This window comes from Aythya ferina (assembly GCF_964211825.1).
Source record: "Aythya ferina genome assembly, chromosome: 1".
NCBI lineage: Eukaryota > Metazoa > Chordata > Aves > Anseriformes > Anatidae > Aythya > Aythya ferina.
In genome coordinates this window covers 26,674,455-26,682,203 of record NC_140296.1, presented here as the reverse complement: position 1 = coordinate 26,682,203, position 7,749 = coordinate 26,674,455, and the positions used below count along the sequence as shown (strand labels likewise).

The 7,749-nt window shown below is 38.9% G+C and overlaps 1 long non-coding RNA gene across 2 annotated transcripts; it reads right to left on the bottom strand.

The window, feature by feature from the left end:
* Positions 1 to 245: 245 nt before the first annotated feature.
* On the bottom strand, positions 246 to 6,555 carry LOC311445614. Of its 2 annotated transcripts, none has more exons than XR_014698542.1 (3): positions 6,486 to 6,555; positions 6,185 to 6,269; positions 246 to 347 (listed from the first exon to the last, which is right to left on the bottom strand). It is a non-coding gene; the product is annotated as an uncharacterized lncRNA (long non-coding RNA). The 2 variants fall into 2 exon arrangements; XR_014698543.1 differs by lacking the exon at positions 246 to 347 and adding an exon at positions 5,124 to 5,247.
* Positions 6,556 to 7,749: the final 1,194 nt, after the last annotated feature.

Here is a 7,749-nt window from a genome sequence, read left to right as displayed (position 1 = left end):
TTATTGATTAGAAATTTCAGTCTGATTAATCAGTAATCAGCAAGACTTTGGAAATCATAAAACATACAACATCTTCTTTTATCTGATTGTATTAAAAATTAGATCAAATTCTCTGAGTGCCGCAGACATTTCCTTCTGTGTGAATTGAACAGAAAAGTTCTACTTGAAATGAGATAAACCAAAAAGCTTTTTAATTTCAATTTCCTTTTGCAAGGGCTTGTTGCCAAAAAGATCTTCTCGCTAGTTCTCAGTCGTCGGTGGGCAATTTGTTCCTGGCTCTTCTATCTTCTGTGGAAGGAATCTTCATGCCAGCTGCTTCCCTACCCAGTTTTAATTCTTCCCCATTTCTGTGAAAAGAAAGAAAGAAAGAAGAAGGAAAATCAGTGAGAAATGCTTCTTTCCCATCCAAAACCTCATATAATTCTCCGAGGCACAGAGAAGCCACATGTTCAGGATATGCCACTACATTAGAAGAGGCAGATACAGTCTCTCCCAGTGTAGCTGCTTGTATCTTTTCCATGACTGAATTATGCACATGTGGGTTTGTATAAATAGAAGAGAGCCAGAGTGGAGAAATAACCTCTTATTTCACGCTTTTCCAAAATGTGGGACTCAGAATACATAAATAACATGAGCTCTTGCTGCTGCCCGCGTTAGTATCTGTGCCCGCAAAGTGAAGTGTTTGAGCAGGTGGCTGGCAGCTGGTCTTGCCAGAACTGTGGCCCAAAGTTACTGCTCGTGTTGGAGATCTAGCAGGGTTACTGAGACAGGTCTTTGTTTGTGATGATGAGTACAGAAATAGTACCGTACCAGTTTCATGGGATATTGAAAAAAATACTCCCTCCAGATACAGAGAGTTTTTTCACCAGCAGCCCTTGAAAAAAGGCAGCAGTAGGGTCATTGAATAGACACCATGTTGTCCTCCAAGTCTTGGTCATATAGCACTGCTGTGCCAGCAGTTAGGGTAGATGTTACCTCCCAAACTCAGCTGGCATGTGCTTGTGAATGTTCACAAAAACTGCAAGGCCACACCGAAACCTATGAGCTCAGCTCCAGGGTTGTATGGCTAGCAGGTCTCACTGAGGACAGCGATCATAAAAGCCTGACCAACGCCATCATCAGTCTATGGCAATTGTAACTGCATCAAAATATTTTAGAAGAAATTTGTAAAAAGTATATATAGAGAAAGCATTCCAGCCTTACTTTGGAAATCTGTAGGAGCAGAAAAATAATCAATGGTTACATGTGATAGCATAGCCTGCAGCATTCCTTGGATCCTGGCTTCCTCCTATCCTGCTCTGAAAAACACTCATTTGCTCTTCAGCACCTCAGAATGTGATCCAGCTGCTTGGGTCCAGGGTAAACACTGAGTGTGGTTCCCTAGATGGCTTAACTTACCTTCCCAAATCAATGTGGATAAAACTGCATTGAGTCAGAGTTGGCCAGGGCTGGGACTGCCCTGCTTCCACCCCCATGGGGAACCACCAGTCCTGTGCCCTGAAACCAGGCAGGTCTCTCCTTGCTCTGTGCAGACTTTCCAAACTGCCTTGTGAGTCTTGGCCTCCAGCAATATGCACACTTGCTGGGATGGTACACACCATGAATCATATGCTTTTTACTATAAAACTGCTGTTTTGGTGAGCTGGAGCACACCTCTCAATATTATGTTAGATATTCTGAATGAAATGCACGCACATAAATTATTGCACCTTTGGGATGAAGAAGCATCAGATGGAATCCAGAGGAGATCCAAAGCCAAATCCTTTGTAGAGTGAGTATGGCCAGACTACTCCATAAGGGGCGCAGCACTTCTTAAGCCCAGTAACACTTATTAAAGTGGATTAATTAATTTAGCATCATGGACATAGCCATAAATTCTTGGGACCTACTCTTTCACTGGGCTTCAGATGTTCCATTCAGCAGATGGGCAGACCACAGCCCCCATGTCCTACATGAGCAGTCAGCTAAGACACACTGAGATCCTTGTCACTGTAAGCATCTGGCAGGAGGAGATAAAATGCCAGCTGCTCCTCTCCAGTGCCTGCAGAAATATACCTCCTTGCAGCAAGAGGGAATGCTGCAGATGAAGATACATGGCCCAGGCTGCACAAGACAAGGACAGAAAGTACAATTCCAATTTAAATGCTTCTTAGGAACTCTGTTCTGTATTTGGTCAACAGGCAGACTTCTTCAGCTGGTGAGTAACAAGCTATGTCTGAGCAATGCATAAGCAGTTCTCCTAAATAGCTGAGTAGCTTTGCTCTCAATTTCCAATTGTTATCCAATTCTGCAGCTCAAACTTGATATCTGTTTTCTACCTTTCCTGGTGCAGATGGTTTCTGAACTCTGAACCCGTGTTTGCTCTGACAGAGTGAATGCCTGTGGTTTTGAGTTCATGCTCAAATGCCAGGCACAAATCTCTAATCACATTAAATCCTGCTACTCTCTCTGCAGAGAAACTCAGCAACACATTCAAAGGCCCTCCTTTTGTCTAGCAGCATTGCTCTGCCCACAGTGTCATCAATAACAGCATTAAAGCCCATTTATATGCACAGCTGGACACTCTGAAAAATAGGGTCTAATAGTCAACAGAGGAGCACTTCAATCATTTAACACTGTTAGCTATTAGAGTCTGTCAATTTTTTTAAGCCATAAAACCACCTTTCCTGTGGTCAAACCTCATCTTTTTACTGTTTTGTGGGCGAAAGAGAGAGGTGTGTGTGTGGTTTTTTTTTCTAACGTGTAGGCAGAGTCTGATTTTCTGAGGCTGTGAATCATTACTGACACAGGTGGCAAATGAAGTATAGGTAGTCAAGACCATTGTTTGTCTATAGAATAAAATAGTGCAGTTGGAAGAGACCTACACAGATCATCTCATCCAACTGCCTGACCACTTCAGGGCTAAAAGCATATCATCAAGGGCATTGTCCAGATGCCTCTTGAACTGGAAAATAAATAAATAAATAAGTGATAGAAGTCTAATTAAATATATATATATATGGAAAAAAAAAAAAAAAAAAAAAAAAAAGAATCAAGGAAGAAAACAACCATCCAGTGATGTTAAGAAATAAGTAAATGTGCACTTTGAGCCTCACTGTCTTTGTGTTGCTCTGGCATTCAAAGGTCACAGTCAGAGCTAGGCCACTCTGCAGAAGGACACGCTTTTTGCAAATCTTAAACTCAGTGTGTTTTGAGGAATCAGAATATGCCAGCCTGCTGAAAACCATGCTTACATAGCAGTCTGCTAGGACTGTGCATTCACAATAGATCAAAATTTCTAACACGTGCAACTAGCAGATAACGTGGGACCAGGCCAGGCTGTGCCCAAACATTATCAGACAGGTAAATGACGAAGAAATTTCTAGTGTTTTTTGGTAAATGTAGAGTTTTCACTATAATGGTTGTATTCAGCAGCAGGAATATGTAAATATTTTATATAAAGATATATTTTACACAATGTTACATTTCTCCAATTAAAAACAAGCTCTTAATAAATGAATACACAGACAGGTAGATAACACTGAGCAATGCAGGCATGAAATGCAGTCAGAAAATATTTTTCATCTGTAGTCTGCCAGTATCCAGCACATGAACACTGTAAAGACTTCTCTTCAGACAACTTCTAAATGCTTCCAACCACAGTAAAGAAAAAGTTATCTTTAGAGAGCTAGCAAATGTAAAGCTGATGTAGTCTGTAAAGGTTTCTGATGGCATTAGGAGACCATATCCGTTGGCAGGCAGCTGTTTGTAGCTGTGCCAGCTTGACCAAATCACAGGCTGTCACTTACCTGTGCTTAAAGCATGCAGCTTAGCGTGGGGAACTGGAAATAACAATCCCCATTTGTTAATATTTTACAGCCACTTCAAACAATGACTGTTTGAGTTGCAAGGTAGAAGAGAAACAGGCTCAGATTCTGTCTTACAAATAAAATATCTAATGCTTCGGATTTTTACATTCTTGCAACTTTATTATATATGTGGAGATTTTGTTGCCTGTTAAACTAGAAATTGGCTCCATATGTGTGATAGATAGTACATTTATAAGAAAGAATTTGGCAGAAAAAAATGTATTTACTTTAAATATAGTATTGTCATAACAGCTTGGAATATTATCATTTGTTGTATATATTATTTTAACAACATATACTCAATGTATAAATACTAGATTGTATTTCATAGTTTTAGTTGTTACAACTTTTTATCATCTTGTCAGAAAAGGAGTCTAACAAGTTAAACGGTATAATAAAAATTTAATCCATATGCAAAACTTCTATACAATAAAATCCAATAACTTTTATACACTAAAAGTACTCTGCTTTGCTTCAGTTAGTTTTCTTTCTCTTAATTGCCTTCCTCATACATTTTTTTCTTTCTTATGCCGTTCCAGAAAGTTACAATAAAGAAGGAATTTAGCATTTATTTTAAAGTCAGATTTCAACTTTATATTCTAACATAATAAAAGCGAATTTTACAGTACTTAAGATTTTGTAATACTCAGTTATACTTTGATGGCTAAGCCCCCTCCCCCAACCTGTCACTGACACAAATAATGAGAGGTTCCCATGGTGATTTTCACTGGAATCATATGTAATCTCTAATTTCTACAAGAAGATATTAAATATTTGCCAAGAGAGACTGGGTAGCTGATTTTCTAATTGTGCTGCCTTTTGTAAAGAAAGAAGTATAATTCTACCATTCTTTCTATTCAAAAGTACAATTCCACTGTTTTAAATTAAACAAGATGTTATTTTATTACAAAAAAAGAGCACAAAAATCTGTAGTAAAGAAAAGAATCTAGAAGTGATGGTGGTCAGCAGATCAGACGACTTTACACGTGATATAATCAGAAACAAAACACATTTCCAAATATTTTGTCATACAACACTTTGAATTTCTCTATACAATTTGCTTTCAAAACTTTCCTCCTCCCAATGGCAATTCAGTGAATTTGGCAAGAGTTTTGTCCCCAGTTTCTGTTAGGATGTGATTTTGAGCACTGGTGAAAACTGGGACCTTCTGACTCACCCCTGTAAAAAATTGTAGTTGCCCTGAAATCAAGGTTAATTTATATCAGCTGACATCCTGAGCAGCCGTGGTCATTCTTCACATTGACAATTTACTGGGATTTTGGGCAGCAAAGGGGAAAATAAAGTGTCAAGTATAGGCAGCCAGGATAAACAGTAAACAAGAGTCAAATATTTGAAGTGCAGTCATGAAAACAGGAGAAAGTGTCTTCCTTGCACAATGCTGCAACCAAGAACAAGAAAAAAAAAAAAAAACAGAAAACACAGATTAAAAAAAAAAAAAAAAAAAGAAAAAGAAAAATAAAATAACCTGACAAATTTTGAAGGGTATGGAAAACAGTCAACTGATGTCTATTCACCTCATGGTTTTAAAATTCTTAAATTCTTTTGATAAGTAAGGAGATTAGAAAGCATATTCTAAGAAAATATTGAGGCTCTAACTCTTATTTTATGACTTCAGAGATTCTTTTCTCTTCCAGTACTTGTGAGTGATGTCCCATCTCCCTTGAAGTCCAGGGCAAACTACCTACTGAGGTCAAGAAATCACATCATGTGGGATTTAAAACAGTCATCTGCAGAACTGTTGGGAAACCTGTGTCTGAAACCTTTTAACTTGATATAGAAAAGTATCTATGATAAATATATTCCTTTGCCTTCATGTAAACTGCTCTCCTGATTGAAATCGCTCTGATTTATTTCAGTGACCTCACACATACATAGACTTTAAACACCTTTTCTTTCAAAAGCACCATGAATCTAAACTAGCACACTGTATATGCATTCCTACGTGGTTCAGCTTATGCGGGCCATACAGAAGACTGGAGTCTTAAAACAGGCTTCAACTAAAACATTACTGACTTCATCAAATTTCCTGTGGAATGACATGATTCGTCAATTATAAAACTTCAGGTCTATGGCTAGGACTAGATTAATACCCAATGTGATTGACAAGCCTGACTGTCTCACAAACTCCACATTTTTATTTTATTTTATTATTTTTTTTTCGGCAGGGCTCATGTCAGAGGACCCTCAGGTGAGGGATTAGTGCTTGTGTTGCAGCTCACATTGGGATGACATAGCCTCAGCATTATGTAACGGTGGTTGTGTGAACAGTGCCAAGGGTGTGGTTGACAGGAGATGGATGGATGGTCATCCCATACCTTTAATCTGACATCCTGAGTAAGTTCCTGAGATGGTCAGTTTTTCCCAGTGTCATCCCAGTGTCTGTGTGCTCCCACCTTCATCCTAAAAAGATAAATCCCAAAATTTGGCTTCCTTTTTCATGGGCTCTAATGCACAATAACTTTTGCTGTTTTTCCTCAGAGTACAAAACACATTGGGGTAGCTTTATTTCCTGTGGTCCTCCCACCGAACAAAACAGATGTTTTGAGAGATGTTCCATGAGAAGGACACACTGAATATTTATGTTGCCAGGGATCTGTGAAGGACATATGTACTTACTGCTCTGCTTGATTTGTCCTGATTATGACAGCCTGCAGGAAGCAAGCGCCAAGACACAGTTGAATTTGCCTGCATAGGACAGAAACAGACAGTATAATGCGTTTGCTTCCAAAGTGAAAAAGTGTGCCTCAGGCCTGACAGTTACTTCACACCGTGAGAGAGTAGCAGGTACGGCCTTGCCTCTCTCTCATTTGTCTGGCCGTGCTCCTTCAGCTGACAAAGCACTGCTCTGATGGCTGCCCAAGCAGCCTCCATGCTGGCACCCAAGGAGCACAGCTGCAGAGCCTGTGAAGAGCTCATTCCCTGCAAATACCACCCAGATAGGCCAAAACCAATTATGGCTGATGGGCATTAATGCACTTTAACATGAAAGAAGCTTTACTGGTGTAAGATTACATAATGCGTAATATATGCCCAAACACATGTCCACCGAACTGTCATGATGGATTTCAATTTGAGCAAAAGCCTGCGGTTGTTTGAATTAAGTAATAACGTGTTTTGTTTTGTTTTTTTTTTTTTGAAAGAAAGAAAGAAAGAAAAGAAAGGAAGGAAGGAAGGAAGGAAGGAAGGAAGGAAGGAAGGAAGGAAGGAAGGAAGGAAGGAAGGAAGGAAGGAAGGAAGGAAGGAAGGAAGGAAGGAAGGAAGGAAGGAAGGAAGGAAGGAAGGAAGGAAGGAAGGAAGGAAGGAAGGAAGGAAGGAAGGAAGGAAGGAAGGAAGGAAGGAAGGAAGGAAGGAAGGAAGGAAGGAAGGAAGGAAGGAAGGAAGGAAGGAAGGAAGGAAGAAAAAGAAACACAGAGAATGCAAACAGATAGAACTGACACAGACCTTTTTCATGGTACATGCCCAATAAATTTTATCGGTTTTGCAGAATTCACTCTGTTTTTTACTGTTATCTAAGATAACACAGCTGACCCAAGTATCTAGGGCATTTTCTTTGCTGTGGCCTGGGAAATGTGCATAGCATACCATTCAAGAGCCTATTATTAAAAAAAAAAAAAAAAAAAAAGTACTATTACTATATGTAAAATGTTGCATTTAAGATGAAGACAATTCCAACCTAATACTAGGAAATTCCTTCATGTAAATCACCCTGAATTTAGTAAAAGCAATAGAAAATTTATGATCATTAGCAGTTCACCAAATTGTAGAAGAAAATATTCCTTTTAATTAGGGTCTTAGATTCTGCAATGTAAAAATGCATACTCTATAGCAAGTAAGACAGGTAAGGTTAAAAAAAAAAAAAAAAAAAAAAAAAAGGAATCTA